The sequence below is a fragment of the Anolis sagrei genome, chromosome 5 (genome assembly GCF_037176765.1).
Source record: "Anolis sagrei isolate rAnoSag1 chromosome 5, rAnoSag1.mat, whole genome shotgun sequence".
NCBI classification, from domain to species: Eukaryota; Metazoa; Chordata; class Lepidosauria; order Squamata; family Dactyloidae; genus Anolis; species Anolis sagrei.
The window spans coordinates 102,685,388-102,700,713 of NC_090025.1; the positions used below are offsets into that span (position 1 = coordinate 102,685,388).

Consider the following 15,326-nt stretch of genomic DNA (forward strand, 5'->3'; position numbering starts at 1 on the left):
CAGAATGCTCTTTAATTGCAGTTATTATTATTATTATTATTATTAACTTTATTTGTACCCCGCTAGCATCTCCCGAAGGACTCGATGCGGCTTACAAAGGCCAAGGCCTCAAAACACAACATAACAATACAAAACCTAAAGCAAGTTGAACTATAAATCCCAGCAACTACAACTCCCAAATGACAACATCATTTTTTTTAGTGATGGTCACTCCTTGGGTTAGCAGGTGTCGTGGCCAAATTTGGCGGCAATTTGTCCAATGGTTTTGGAGTTATGTTAATCCTACAAACGAACATTACATTTTTATTTATATAGACTAGCCATCCCCTGCCACACATTGCTGTGGCCCAGTCTGTATGTACGTGTACATATGTGGTTTTCCATATTCATTGTAATATCTTTTTAAATTTTTGGCTTTTTATGTCTCTTCTGTTGTGTTTTCCAGTGTTTTTATGAGTGATGGTCACTCATTGGTCTGATATGTATATTGTGTCCAAATTTGGAGTCATTTCGTCCAGTGGTTTTTGAGTTATGTTAATCCCACAAATGAACATTACCATTTTATTTATATAGACTAGCCATCCCCTGCCACGCGTTGCTGTGGCCCACTCTGGTGGGCAGAGGGATTCTGTGTGGGAAATTTGCCCCAATTCTATCGTTGGTGGGGTTCAGAATGCTCTGTGATTGTAGGTGAACTATAAATCCCAGCAACTACAACTCCCAAATGTCAAGATTCTATTTTCCCCAAACTCCACCAGTGTTCACATTTGGGCATATTGAATATTCATGTAGAGTTTGGTCCAGATCCGTCATTGTTTGAGTCCTCAGTGCTCTCTTGATGTAGGTGAACTACAACTCCAAAACCAAAGGACAGTGGACACCAAACCTTCCAGTATTTTCTGTTGGTCATGGGAGAACTGTGTGCCAAGTTTGGTTCAATTGCATCATTGGTGGGGTTCAGAATGCTCTTTGATTGTAGGTGAAGTATAAATCCCAGCAACTACAACTCCCAAATGGCAAAATCAATTTTTTTTAGTGAAGGACATACATTGAGTTGTTAGGTGTCTTGTATCCAAATTTGGTGTCAATTCGTCCAGTGGTTTTTGAGTTCTGTTAATCCCACAAACGAACATTACATTTCTATTTATATAGATTTATTATTATAACGTTTTTATGACACAGGAGGCAAATTCTTTTGACCCACCTGCGTATAAACGTTTCTGTTGGGTAAAGTCAACACAGCAACCTAAAGGGGGGCGGACTCACTGGCTGTGTGTGCCATAGATAGAAGAACCCACCCAGCCCTTCGGGATTTCAGGAAGCGAAGTAAACTGTGAAACCCGTCAGCGCCTGGGCGCAGGCCTAGGCCCAGCCGCACCGCGTGCTTGTCAATTCCCCCTCCTGCAGTTACCGCGTGACTTTGGATCCGGAGGGCGACCTGGGGCACGCGCCGCCGGCAGTCCTGCTTCTGCTGGCGCTGATAGGACGCGGCACGTGGGGTGGGCGGGGCACTGCCAGGAGGTGGCGCATGCGCGCGCCTTGGGGCCGAGGAGGGGGCGTGGCGTGCTTTGCTGCGCGGACGAGGCTGGTGCACGACGGGAAGAGCGCAGGACTTAGTCCTCCCAAGTGAGACTCAAAGCGGCGCGCGACTCCATCCCTTCAGGCCTGGCGCGAGGCCTCGGCCTGCATTCCTTTCAGGGGCCTGTGTTGGCTCGGCTGGGGAAGCTCCTCAGGCCCGCAGAGCCCTCAGCGGCAGGCCTCTGGCCCTCCCTTGCCAGGCGCAGGCCTCGTTCGGCGCCAGGCACTGCCCTGAGAAGCTCCCCGGTCTCCTGCTGCCCAAGGCGCCCTCCCGGTAGGGGCCCCTCCTCCCCGCAGCATTTCCTTCCCTCTGGCCCTTAGCCTCTCCCGTAGCCAAGCAGCACATCTTCCAAGGTACACATAAGAGCTCTTCCAGGTGGACCTGCTGTGACTGACTGCATCGCCCTCTTGGGAAGGGGTCCACAAACTTTAAACAGAAACCCAGGTCACAGTCCCTCAAACTTTTGGGAGGGCCCGATTATAATTTGGAAAAAAAACCATGAATGAATTCCTATGCACACTGCACAGATCTTATTTGTAGTGCAAAAACACTAAAACAGGGGTCCTCAAACTTTTTAAATAGAGGGCCAGGTCACAGTCCCTCAAACTTTTGGGAGGGCCCGATTCTAATTTGAAAAAAAATGAATGAATTCCTATGCACACTGCACAGATCTTATTTGTAATGCAAAAAACACTAAAACAGGGGTCCTCAAACTTTTTAAATAGAGTAGTGGTTCTCAACCTGGGGTCCCCAGATGTTTTTGACCTACAACTCCCAGAAATCCCTACCAGTTTACCAGCTGTTAGGATTTCTGGGAGTTGAAGGCAAAAAACATCTGGGGACCCCAGGTTGAGAACCACTGAAATAGAGGGTCAAGTCACAGTCCCGCAAACTGTTGGAGGGCCGGATTATAATTTGAAAAAATATATATGAATGAATTCCTATACACCAGTGAAGGGCAACCTTTTGAGCTTGGTGTGTCAAAATTCCCCAAAAACCTGAGCATAACTCGAGTGGGATTCCATTTCAAGAAAAAGAGCACAGTGATGGTCAATTAGAAATCCACAACACCTCAGAACGGTAGATTGTTAAAACTTGTGCGCCAGCTGTGCCCTTACCTTGGGAAGTCTGACTTGGCCATGCGTGGTCCACGCTCTGGTTACATCCCAAATAGACTACTGCAACACACTCTGTGTGGGGTTGCCTGTGAAGACTGTCCAGAAGCTCTAATTAGTCCAATGCTCGGCAGCCAGGTTGCTCACAGGAGTGGGGTACAGGGAGCGCACAATCCCCCTATTACACCAGCTCCACTGGCTGCCAATTAGCTTCTGAGTACAATTCAAAGTGCTGGTTTTAACCTACAAAACCCTATACGGCTCTGGCCCGGTTTATCTTCCCCATCAAGGACTTGAAGATCTTCTGGAGAAGCCCTGCTCAGTCCCACCACCTTCGCAGGCGCGTTTGGTGGGGAGAGACAGGGCCTTCTCTGTGGTGGCCCCCCGTCTATGGAACGCTCTCCTTGGCAAGATTAGGTCTGCCCCCTCTCCTTTAGGAAGCAGCTAAAATCCTGGCTTTGGAGTCAGGCATTTGCAGATTGATGGTGACCTGTTATAGACTAAGAGTTATTTGACCACTATGTTCTGGACTGAGTTGGATGCTGTTTTTAACGTGATGAATTGTTTTATATGTATTTTAGAACTTATTTATTGTATGTTGTTTTATTATGGTATTTATTGTATTGCACTGAATTTTGCTGTTAGCCGTTCTGAGTCCCTCCACAGAGGTAGAGAAGAACGTGATACAAAAGTTGGATTGGATGATGGTTGCTGTGGTTATGTGGTTGCTGATAATGGCACTCACAGGGCCCCCAGAGATGTGTCCCCTGCAGCATACCGCTGCTCCCTGCTCCGCCAGCCGGAAGTGAGGTCAAAGATTCTCTTTTGGCCTAACCGGAACTGTGCCCGAGTTCTGTTGTTTTGGCCTACAGACCTCCAGCACAGAGTGTCTACACTACAGTAAATGTTTCATCCTTGGCTACTGCACCTGGCTGTGCAGGAGCCGAGGATGAAACGTCCTTCTCGGCATGCAGCCCATATTTCTCTCTATGCAGCCATGTGTCATCGAAAATGGCTATGGGTGTCAGTGCTGACACACATGTCATAGGTTCGCCAGCACGGCTATACATACTGCACATACCTTATTTGTCGTGCAAAAACACTTTACAACAATACAGCAATTAAAATGAAGAACAATTTTAACAAATTTAGACAGATTAGTATTTCATTTGGAAGTGTGGGTCTGCTTTTGGCTGATGAGATAGGATTGTTGTGTGCTTTCAAGTTATTTCAAACTTAGGTTGACCCTGAGTGAGGGCCAGATAAATGACCTTGGAGGGCCGTATCCAGCCCCCAGGCCTTAGTTTGAGGACCTCTGCTTTAAAACAATGCAATAATTAAAATGAAGAACAATTTTAACAAATTTAAACAGATTAGTATTTTATTTGGAGGTGTGGGCTTGCTTTTGGCTGATGAGATAGGATTGTTGTTGTGTGCTTTCAAGTTGTTTCAAACTTAGGTTGACCCTGAGCGAGGGCCGGGCAAATGACCTTGGAAGGCCGTATCTGGCCCCCGGGCCTTAGTTTGAGGACCCCTGCTCTTGAGAAACTGTCCTTACTGTCTCTGAGTAGCTGTACATCAGGCATGGGCAAACTTTGGCCCTCCGAGTCCAGGTGTTTTGGACTTTGACTTCCAGAATTTCTATTTCCAGCTGTTAGGATTTTTGGGAATTAATAATTATTTATTTGACCAGTTGTATGACCATTTCAAGATACACACGAATAAAAGACAAAGCAAGAAGGAGAACACCTGCTGGCCTATTTACAGTCAGAATCTTATTTTCCTGGTTCTTCTTTCAGGAAATGTGCTCTTTTCTTGATAGCTTTCAGAATAAAAAGGCTTACTCTGATTATGGTGGATTTTTCCTGTCCTCGCAAGAGGGATGTCAGAAGATCATTTCTGTTGGGGGGCTTGCAGTTAGATAATACTGTATGTAAATATCTGTATCGCAGTTCAGTATATGCTGGACAGTCAACTGAGAAATGTTCGATATCTTATCTTCCACTGTTTGTTCTCCCCAAAAGCAGAGTCTCTCACTTCTTGGGATGTTACAGTAACGCTCTGTTTGCATCATAATACTGAGTTGTTCAAACCTAGCCCTAATATATATTCTTAAGAATTGTAGGAGTTGAAGTCCAAAACACCTGGACAGCTGAAGTTTGGCCATGACTGATGCACATGCTTTTGGGTACAATGCCCTGAAATTAGTAACTATTGTCTCTTCCTCATTTAGTGTTGATTTGGAGTATTCTCCCTTTCCTTTTCCCTCCAGAATGTAGAGCAGGAGGTGCCAAACCCATTTTCATTGAGGGCACCATCAGCCTTATGGTTGCCTTCTAAGGACTGTTGAATTAGTGGATGGAAAATCCATGGATACAGAAACTATATATTGTTTTACATGGTGGTCATTATTATGTTTATTTATATCACACTTATTAATTATTAATTATTAATTTCATGCATTTCTACCTCGCCCTTCTCCCCCCGAAGGGGACTCACACAAGCATCATATGATGCTATCAACATGGAAACAATCAAAAATTACATTTAAAACACTAAAATCATTAAAAACATTATACAAATTCTTTAAACAATAAATTAAACATGCCAATTAAAACCCAAGTCCAAGTCAGGGTAAATTCAATGTCACAGATATCCAAATCAGGGTAAATTCAATATCGCAGTTATCCAAATCAGGGTAAATTCAATATCGCAGTTATCCAAATCAGGGTAAATTCAATGTCACAGATATCCACAGAAAGCTAACTATATATTTTTTACATAGTGATCGTTATTCTTATTATTTTTATTTTTATTCCACTTTTTCTCTCCATACTGAGACTCAAAGCCACTCACAACTAAAAACATTGCAACATTACAAAATATACAACATACAAGTATTGAAACAATGTTAATCATCACTAAAATCATATGAAATTGCAGCTCCTGGCGATTTTAAACACATTCTTCTTTAAAAGCCTGCCTGAATAAAAAGGTTTTAACCTGCTGCTGAAGGATAGCAGGGAGGGGGGCTATTTTGGCTTCCCTGGGAAGAAGGGAGTTCCAGAGTAGAGGGGCAGCCACTGAGAAGGCCCTCTCTCTCGTTCTCACCAATTGAGCTTGAGTTGGAGGTGGGACCGAGAGAAGGGCCTCTCCTGAAGATCTCAGGGCCCTGGCATGTTCGTACAAGGGGACAAGGTCAGCCAAGTAGCCCAGACCTGAACCATCTAGGGCTTTAAAGGTTATAACCAGCATTTTGAATTGTACCCGGAAACAGACTGGCAGCCAGTGGAGCTGCTGCAACAGGGGGGTTATCCACACCCTGTAGGCAACCCCAGTGAGTAACCTGGCTGCAGCTCTTTGGACCTGCTGAAGTTTCTGAGCACTCTTGAGAGGCAGCCCCTTGTAGAGCATGTTAAAGTAATCCAGTAATAGTTACTCTTTTGTTTTTACCCTCTTTGGGTCCCCAAATGTTATTGAATGACAATGCCCATCACTGTTGATGATCTTCCATGCAACCAGGGGAGAATGGGAATTGCAACCCAACAACACTTGTGGTTCTGAGGTTGGTGAAAGGATAATGGACATTTTGAAATCGAACATCATATCCATAAGCCTTTGTATTTTAATTCAAACCCTACTTCTGTAATTAAACAACAAACTGCAGCCTTTCAGGTGTTACTGTATCACAGCCCTCATCAGCTCTAGTTATGATGTCTAATGATAAGGAATATAGATGTTGTGGGGTCATATAAAAAGATGTTGCAGGCCTTGAGTTTGACACGTGATTGAGTTTGACACAATCAGATTGCTGTTAAAAGAACAACATGCTCAGGAGCAAGTTGTAGAATGGAATTCCATATCTGATAATATTTACTATGTAGTTCGTGTGTTGGACTTGGACTATTTCTTGGGTGTTTGGGTGTGTTCTTAGAATCATAGAATAGAGTTGGAAGAGACCACGTGGGCCATCTAGTCCAACCCCCTGCCATGCAGGAAAAGCACAATCAAAGTGCCTCAGACAGATGGCCATCCACTCTCTGTTGCTGTCTCTCTGACCTAGCCTCTCAAAGGTTATATGAGATTAAAAGAGGCCATGCCCCATACAATGATACAACAGACATGCCAGGAACAAAATCTCTTTATATGCAAGGTGTGTATGAAGGTTTATGTCTGAGCATCTCAGCTTTTTAGATATTATGCTATCCCCACTTTATCCAATGTTATTAAGAAAGTCATTTTTTTGTGTGTGCCTTCAAATCAATGCCAGGTTAAGTGATCCTGTTGTATGCTTTTCTTGTCAAGATTTCTTCAGAACTCTATTATTTTCCTCCTCTACAGCACAGAGGTTACATTTCTGCACTAATTTTAATCATAAAATTAAACTTCCAGTCCAAGTTTCCTTCAGTTTCAACCCCACACACCCTTCCAATCCCAATAGAACTTGTAAACTTTGGGAAGCCCCTTTTCCATTATTTTGTATGCTGAAAGGAAATCTGGAGCTGTGCTAAGAAGCACAGTTCTATTTCCATACAAATCAGTATGAGAAAAGAGCAGGGTTTATGAAAAGGGAAACTTAAAAATTATTTTAGTTATAATATCTGTGTTCATTGGATATTTTAAATTTTTACAACCAACCAACAACAACACGATTGCAACCAAGTTACTTATATCTCCTTTCTAGTCAACCATTCTATTCAAATCTATTGAAGATAATTATTAGCCCATTTTGAGAGAGAGATGGCAAGTTGGTTTTATATTGCTTAGACCACTTCACTAGATTTGTGTGTTCGCTTTTTCACCCAGGCCTCTCATCTGTGCCATCAGAAACAGCTAGCAGGGAGAGAGTGCAAATGTGTGAGAATGCGTTTCATATATGTTAGTGAGTGAAGATTATTGCATTTATTTGTACAGATTCCAGGCACAAAAAGCATGTATATGTATTGCACTATAACAAAGTGATCTAGTAACGAATGTGTTTGTGGTTTATAACAGATAATAAATAACATATCGTGGCATAAAAAGATTAACATGAGAGCTGAACATATATGAGTAGTCATTTTTTGGCAGTCATTTTTGGCTAGAATTCTCTTAGTGCTTTGCATTAGTGTAACTAGGGCTTATAACATGTCTATTGCTTTTTCTGATGGTGCATAAAGAGGCATGCTGAACCTCTTTATGCAGTGCTGCACAATTGCTGACAAATGACTTGGGCGGAAATCTGGGTGGAAATCTGTAGAGATGTGCTGAGAGAGTTCCCTTGTGCCTCCTTCCAGTTGACTCACTTTGCAGACCATCACATAAGAGCTTTGATATAACACTGCAATCTGTCAGCTTGACATAGATTCTTAGTTATCATTTTATTATTTTATGTGTACTGAATCCCATCTCTTGATTTCAAAGGATCTCTGGTTGATTGGCTGGCAGAATCCTCTGATATGTAGGCAAACTTCAGAGAAGACAATTCTGAACTGATTAGAACAGTAGTCCTCAACCTGTGGGTCCCCAGGTGTTTTGGCCTACAACTCCCAGAAATCCCACCCAATTTACCAGCTGTTCGGATTTCTGGGAGTTGAAGGCCAAAACATCTGGGGACCCACAGGTTGAGAACCACTGGATTAGAGCAATAGTTGGACTAATGTAATCCTCACTACCTCTGAGGATGCTTGCCATAGATGCAGGCGAAACGTCAGGAGAAAATGCCTCTAGAACATGGCCATATAGCCCGGAAAACCTACAACAACCCAGTGATTCCGGCCATGAAAGCCTTCGACAATACAATGTAAAAAGAATCCAAATGATAGCAGCTAGGTCTAATTTCATAACATTTTTGATGCTTGAAAAGTAAGTATCAATAATACTGTTTCCCATGCGATTTGATTTATATATTATTTCCTGATAACGATAAGAATCTTTCAAGGCTGATTTTTGAACAAAATTATACCAGGCATTTTATTTTCTCCATTTTGGTGGATGTTTTTGGGCATGAGTGCAATATCTGTGAGGCACTTTAATCCCAATGTATTTTTATATATAATTGAACCACTATATAGTTAGTCCTCCACATTTGTGGGGATTGGGGTGTAGAAACTCAGTGAAAGTGGAAAATGGTCAAATGTATCCAGGAGTGAGGCCTGAGAGCTCCCATGGGCCATCCTTCTTACGTCTGATAACTATCTTCCCTTGAGAATATACTTTAAGGAGAGTAAGGGGGAAAGGGGGCTTATTTGTTTGTTGATTAACAACAAACAGTTTCTTTTCAAGATTATAATGCTTTTTTAAACACCAAAAAAAAAAAAAAGTATTTGCGACCAAATGTAATGTGCAGTGACAAAAAGTGCACTCTTTTTATTTTTGGCCAAAAATGTGTGCATTACAGTTCTAGCCTGCTTAGAATTCCTTCTTTAAACCAAAAGTGTTACAGCGCCAAAGCTTCCAGCAATGGAAAAGAAAGCCTTGGGTAGCATCAATGCTGTCGAATGAATCCACTTGGTTCAATGCTATTGAATCATGACAGCTGTAGTTTGACAAGACCTTGAGTCTTCTGTGCCAAAGAATGCTCATTCCTCACCAAATTACAAATCCCAGGATTGCATAACATTGAGCCATGGCAATTAAATGAGAGATGCCATCCTGCAAATTGGAGCTCCAAGTGCTCCTGAGGCAGCTTCCCCTTTTGCTTTGGCTCACCACTAAGATTACACCCTAATTTTGGTAAAGTCATTTAGCCAAAAAAGGTGAGCATTAGATTTGAGTAAATAGAGTATTAACGTCTTACAAGATTTTCCCAATGTTAGGGCATTGCACTAGTTAGTTGTGAGCTTTCACGTAAAGGTTTGCTTTCATTAAGTGAAATTAAATTTAAAATATAGTTTAATATTTCAGAATTAATACAGTTCTGAATTAATGATATTTTTGATCCATGTCAACAATGGATCATATGAAAGAACACTCATCTATGTTTAGTTAGGCTAAACTAAATAACAGAAACATCTGGTTTTAGTAAAGCTGATGAAAGACAAAATGTAATTTTATTAAATAGGGGCTACTGTGCAGTTTTTATTAGTTCAGGCCTTGTTTCAACTTTAGACTTTAATTACAGAACTGCACAATAGTGATATACAAATAAAAGCAAAATGGACATAAATAGGCTCAATTATAATCTTTCACAAGTTTCTTCTCCTTTTGCAGATCATTGGGGTGGACATCCAAACAAAAGAATGAACTGCTTACAGATAATGGGTTAGTTAGATGTGATTCCCACCTGATTGGCCATTTTAAGTCATGAAGTAAAGGAGTAGGCAGGAAAGAAAATATCACAAAATGTTTCAAGTCCCCCCCCCCCTTACCTAATTCATTTTCTGGTTGACGGTAAAGAAGATAGATATTTATTTAGATCCGTGGTTCTCAGCCTGTGGATCAGCAGGTGTTTTGGCCTACAGCTCCCAGAAGTCCCAGCCAGTTTACCAGCTATTAGGATTTCTGGGAGTTGAAGGCTGAAACATCTGGAGAACCACAGGTTGAGAACCACTGATTTAGATGAAGAGTAGTTCCAGTTATTAAAATAAATCTGAAGGAAACTTTCAATATAAATTATTAATCTTTAGAACAATGAAAACAATCTTAGTAATAAAACAGCAGTAAAATGCTATAATAAAATATTTAAAAGTATATCAAAAACAGTAGAGGGAGGGAGTGGCTTGCTTCCAACTGCTAGGAGATCTCTTCCTAAGACCTGCTTTTATTTAAATAGAGCTTGTTTTTTCTAGGGACATTTTTATTGACATCTGTTTCACTCAATAAATTCATTAAAAAGCACCAGTCAGCAGTTGCTTCTCCATAGTAATATTTAATATGAGATATAGTGTGCTATTTTTCTTAACCAAGGAGTACAAGCATTTTTCTTTTTACTGTGCCATCCCTGTACTAGCTCTGTTCAGTCCTCAGCTTGCTCTTTGGATTACTATTGACTAACGTGATTTCTGTGTAGCTTGTGACAACTTGTCATGTTGTCAATTTGTTGATAATGGGTAAAGAAAATCCACCTAAAGCACCATAACACATTCAATATGGAAAATATTTTTTAGGAAAAGGTATTATATATGAAATGTATACAGCTGAGAAACTTTTAACTTGTATTGAGCAATGTCATAGAGAACATGGCATTTTTAAGAGCTGGAGAAAAAAAACTTGACCCTCTGAAATAAAATAGACATCAGAATGCCTTGCCTTAGATGAGTTATCACTTTGGGAATCCAAAGGACAGAGTGCAAAAGCAGAACTGATGAAGAAAATCAGGCACAAGTTACATAGCACTTGTAATAACTATTTGGAATGGAAGCAGTTCATTCCAGGGAGATCAAAGGGCAGGGAGATCAAAAAGACTATCTTTTAGGACTCTATTGAGTTGCTCAGCATTTCATGACTCTGCTGCAGTCTTATACAATGACTTGTGGAGAAATAGTATACCAAGCAAGTAGCCTGGTAAAGTTGGTCATGCCTCTTGGCTGCTACTCATGATTTTCAGAGATGATTTCTTTTAGTTGAAAACATGATGCCTGGATGGCCTCTTTTTTGAGATTCTTTCTTTTTAAAGGAGAGATATCAAGCCTTTTCTTTCATTTGGTGGGGTAATTACTTTGGTTAACAGAAGGTAACGTTTTTTACCTTTGAAATGATTCATCTGTTTTCTTGGAGACGCAGAATTGTCCTATGGAATGATGTGCAATATGTTTTTATACTTTTCTTATATTCTGATTTCCCCAGACCTTGCAAATGATTCTTTAGAAGTTGGTTATCATGACTAAATCCTCTATGGAAGGAACTTGTCATAGCGTGCATAAAGAGTCAGAGCTGGATGCTCTAGTTCTTTGCTTACAGCCCCACAGCTTTGTTTTCAAGAGGGCTCATTTTGATTCTTTTCTCTTGCTTTCTTCTTCTAATGTCCAAGTAGAACATAGAGCCGTGTGGTTTTCTTCTTCTTTGCTTCCATTATCTTGGCAGAATGTTTTAAAAAAATCAGCAAAGGTCATTTTTTTCACCCTTGGTGATTGAGTGAATGGCTAATAGTACATCTTAATTTAGTCTTCAGAAATCTCAAGTTCACATGAGAATTCAAAGGATTTCTGGCTCTCAATCAAAGTGAATATTTATTGAATTCTTGGGGTGTGTGTGTGTGTGTGTTTTCTGTCAATGTTATTTGTCCAGCACCAATTTTCTGATGGGGGATGGCACCCTGTCCCATATTTCCATCCGTTTAATTATATTTTCATACTGAAAGTTACATTCTTTTCTCTCTACACATCTTAAGAATGATATTCTCCTTTTAATGGCCAAGAGTTAACATCTCATCTTGGTTAGTTAGAATCACATCTATGTTAAATTATACCTCAAAGCTTTATGTTTCAACTTCCAATTCATACATATTACTGCTTTGGTGATATAACTGTAGCCAGGACTGGATTGCTCACTCACCATTAAAGCTTAACTATAAGATACTTTCCTTTTTAGTTGGAAACTCTGAGTTGATGTTTTGGGAAAGATCCCACTCACTTCCTTTTCTTTCTTCTAAGTTCTATTGCAAGTACATTTAAAGTCTTTCTTTTGGAATCAAAGAAGAAAGCCTTCCTTTGATTATACTTTCTTTAAATTAATGCACACATCATCAACTAATAATATAACATTTCTAATTATTGACAAGTGGATTTAGCAAATAAGAAATTGCCTGTATGTTATTGTGCTAATGTGCCAGAATGTGAATATTTAGACATTTAGAACTTGCATATTAAAGGTGAACTGGATTGCGTACTGAAGAACTTAAATTTTCCAGATTCTCTTGTGATCAGAATTTGTCATGCAATAATGGCCAGGTGTGACACAGACCAGTTACTGGTGTTTCTTTGTGGAAGCTAAAGAAAGAGCAATGAATCAAAAGAGCAAAGCTGTCCACTGGGTGATGACCAAGGCACATTCTTCTCCAAGAATATTTTGTGAGCACCTGAGTCCATATGAGAATTTGATTGGCTATTCTGTATTGGATTCCAACATTGTGGTCTAACTTGAAAAATATATATGTATTTGATTGTTACAGAAATTATATTCATTTTGAATGAGCAGAAAAGGAAATATTCTTTTGGTGGTTCCGCCACTTCTTGAAGATAGCGGAAAATATACCTTCCTTCTAACTCCATAGGTTCTGAAGACACCAGTCTCCCAGTGAGCTTCTGTGTCCACAAGATGGTGCACTTGTGCTGGGAAAAAGCCCATTCCAGAATGAAGCAAGATTGGGAATAAAAATATTAAAAAACAATATTGTTCATAAATTTTAGATAACAATTTAAACTACCTGTGAGTATCCATTGTCTAAGAAAACCATGTAAAAGCACCCTAGATCGATAGGTGACTTGGAGGCACACACACACTACACTTAAGTACCCATACAAAAATCTATTTATGGTAGTCCATAGAACTAATTGGCCATAGAACTATAGTACTGGGTAGTTTAATCTGAAAATGGCTGTTCTTGAGCAGATTCAGCCTGTCTGCTTATATACAGTGTGTGAATATTTAGAAACATTGGTGTCCTATAGGATCTGTGACTTACTTTTATTCAAAGAACAGCTTAGGTACCCAGCAATCCTCAGGCTACATAATTTATAATGATAAATATTAGAAGTAGGCATTGTGTTTTTAAATTTTATTTTATGAATTGTTCCATTTGAAAATGTATGGAGGTGTGGGTAAACTACAACTTCTCTCATCATCTGTCATTGCTCCCAATCTGCAAGTTGGTCATGATGGGTATATGTGCCAAGTTTGATCCAGAACCTTTTTTGGCGGTGGTCCCAGTGATCTCTCTGGATGAGGGGTGAACTGTAATTCCCACAATCCTGGGCAGACCTTTCACAGATTCCTCCAGTATTTAAAGTTGATCATGGCGGGTATGTGTGCCAACTTTGGTCCAGACCCATCATCGTTGGGGTTCACAGTGGTCTCTGGATGTGAGGTGAACTGCAACTCCCATAATCCCAGGTCAATCCCACCTCCCAAATCCCTCCAGTATTTTCTATTGGTCGTGTTGGTTATGTGTGACAGATTTGGGCTAGAATATTAAAAAATCTGTAGTTATTTGGGAGGATTTTTTTTGTAGGTGAATTTGGAAAGATAATCTTTAGATCTCTGTAATTTGGAATTGAGTTTTAAGATTTTGCTTGAAATTAAAGACAGATTGTACTAAATATTTATGATGTGCCACATTTCAGCATAAGCAGTGCTCTTTCAAGATGTCAAAAATGTTCCCAAACTGATTTCATTGTTTGAGTTCCTTCTCCTTGCCTTTTTGTTGGCATCTACTTGTCATTTTTTAATTGTTTATTCCCAGTGACATAATCCATCTGATCAGGAAATGGCTAGCCAATGTAGTGATGTCATAGCTGGACATTTTCAATCAGATTTAATTACATGTTGACATAACGAGAACTAAATCCAAGTGAGGACTGTGCTTGATCCCTTAAGAATTGATAGATAAATGTGTTCATTTAATTTCCTTCAAACATGTACTGAAGTGATGGGGTAAAATCAGTGGGCAACATTTTTGTGGCTTCCACTGTGTTCACCAGAAAAATATTCCTGAAAAAAAGTGACAGGCCTTTTGGCATATGAATATTGGCTTAAGTATTGTTCTATTTTTTTCATTCATTTTGTATGGTTTCTCCGTTCTTTTAATTATTTTGAACTTCTCATTTGTCTGAAATGTAAGACTCACCCTGAGATCTAGTGGGATAAGATTATTTTAGTTAATACAGTATTTCTTCAATTCTGAGATGCCCTTTCACCCCATATAAACATCTCTAAAACAGGGTGTGTCTTAGAATTGCCCATGCTTTTATAAAGCTCTTTTTGGTGGTGTTAAAATTAGTGTGCTTTCCCAGGGTCCAACTTTTATATCTTGCTTTATGTGGTTCTTCAGGTCAACTAGGGCAATCCAAAACTAGGATAATTTAATAGTCCTTAATTCTGTTTCTGAAAGTTAAATTGGCAAAAAAGGACAAATATGAAGATCCTTAAAGAAATAAGGGATGATCTCTTTAAAGTTTAATCCCATTTGAAGATTTTTTGTGTGTGTCAGGAGTGACTTGAGAAACTGCAAATCGCTTCTGGTGCGAGAGAATTGGCTGTCTGCAAGGACGTTGCCCAGGGGATGCCCGGACATTTTGATGCTTTACCATCCTTGTGGGAGGCTTCTCTCATGTCCCTGCATGAGGAGTTGGAGCTGATAGAGGTCTTCCGTGCTCTCTCCAGATTCGAACCTGTGACCTGTCAATCTTCAGTCCTCAGGGGCTCCCCATTTGAAGATAAGAGCCTGTTACTAGTGAGCAGTATACAAATGAAATCTAAATACCACCTAATTACTTTTTTGAAAGAAAAAAAAAGCTATAGCTGGGCTTTATTAAATTTGTATGAAAAAATATGGAGGTATTAAGGGAGACATATAAGTAGGACCAATTAAGTGTTGCAAAAATGGCACTTTAGCTTACAGATTCTCCAGAATTTGTCACTGGGCACATTGGATAACCTTGGACAAGTTGCACTCTCTCAACCTCAGATGATGGTGATGAAAAACCTCTTCTGAA

The 15,326-nt window shown here is 40.1% G+C and overlaps 1 protein-coding gene across 2 annotated transcripts in view; it reads left to right on the plus strand.

Moving 5' to 3' along the window:
* The first annotated feature begins 1,521 nt into the window (after nucleotides 1-1,521).
* The window catches only part of CCDC91 (coiled-coil domain containing 91), a 64,959-nt gene continuing 51,154 nt past the window's right edge, over nucleotides 1,522-15,326 (plus strand). Inside the window, exon 1 of one of the 2 annotated variants that reach the window (XM_060778092.2) lies at nucleotides 1,522-1,626. The gene's annotated coding sequence lies outside the window, so the exon portion shown is untranslated. Of the gene's footprint in view, nucleotides 1,627-1,860; nucleotides 1,933-15,326 lie in introns of those variants that run through there. The other variant, XM_060778093.2, reaches the window with a different exon arrangement.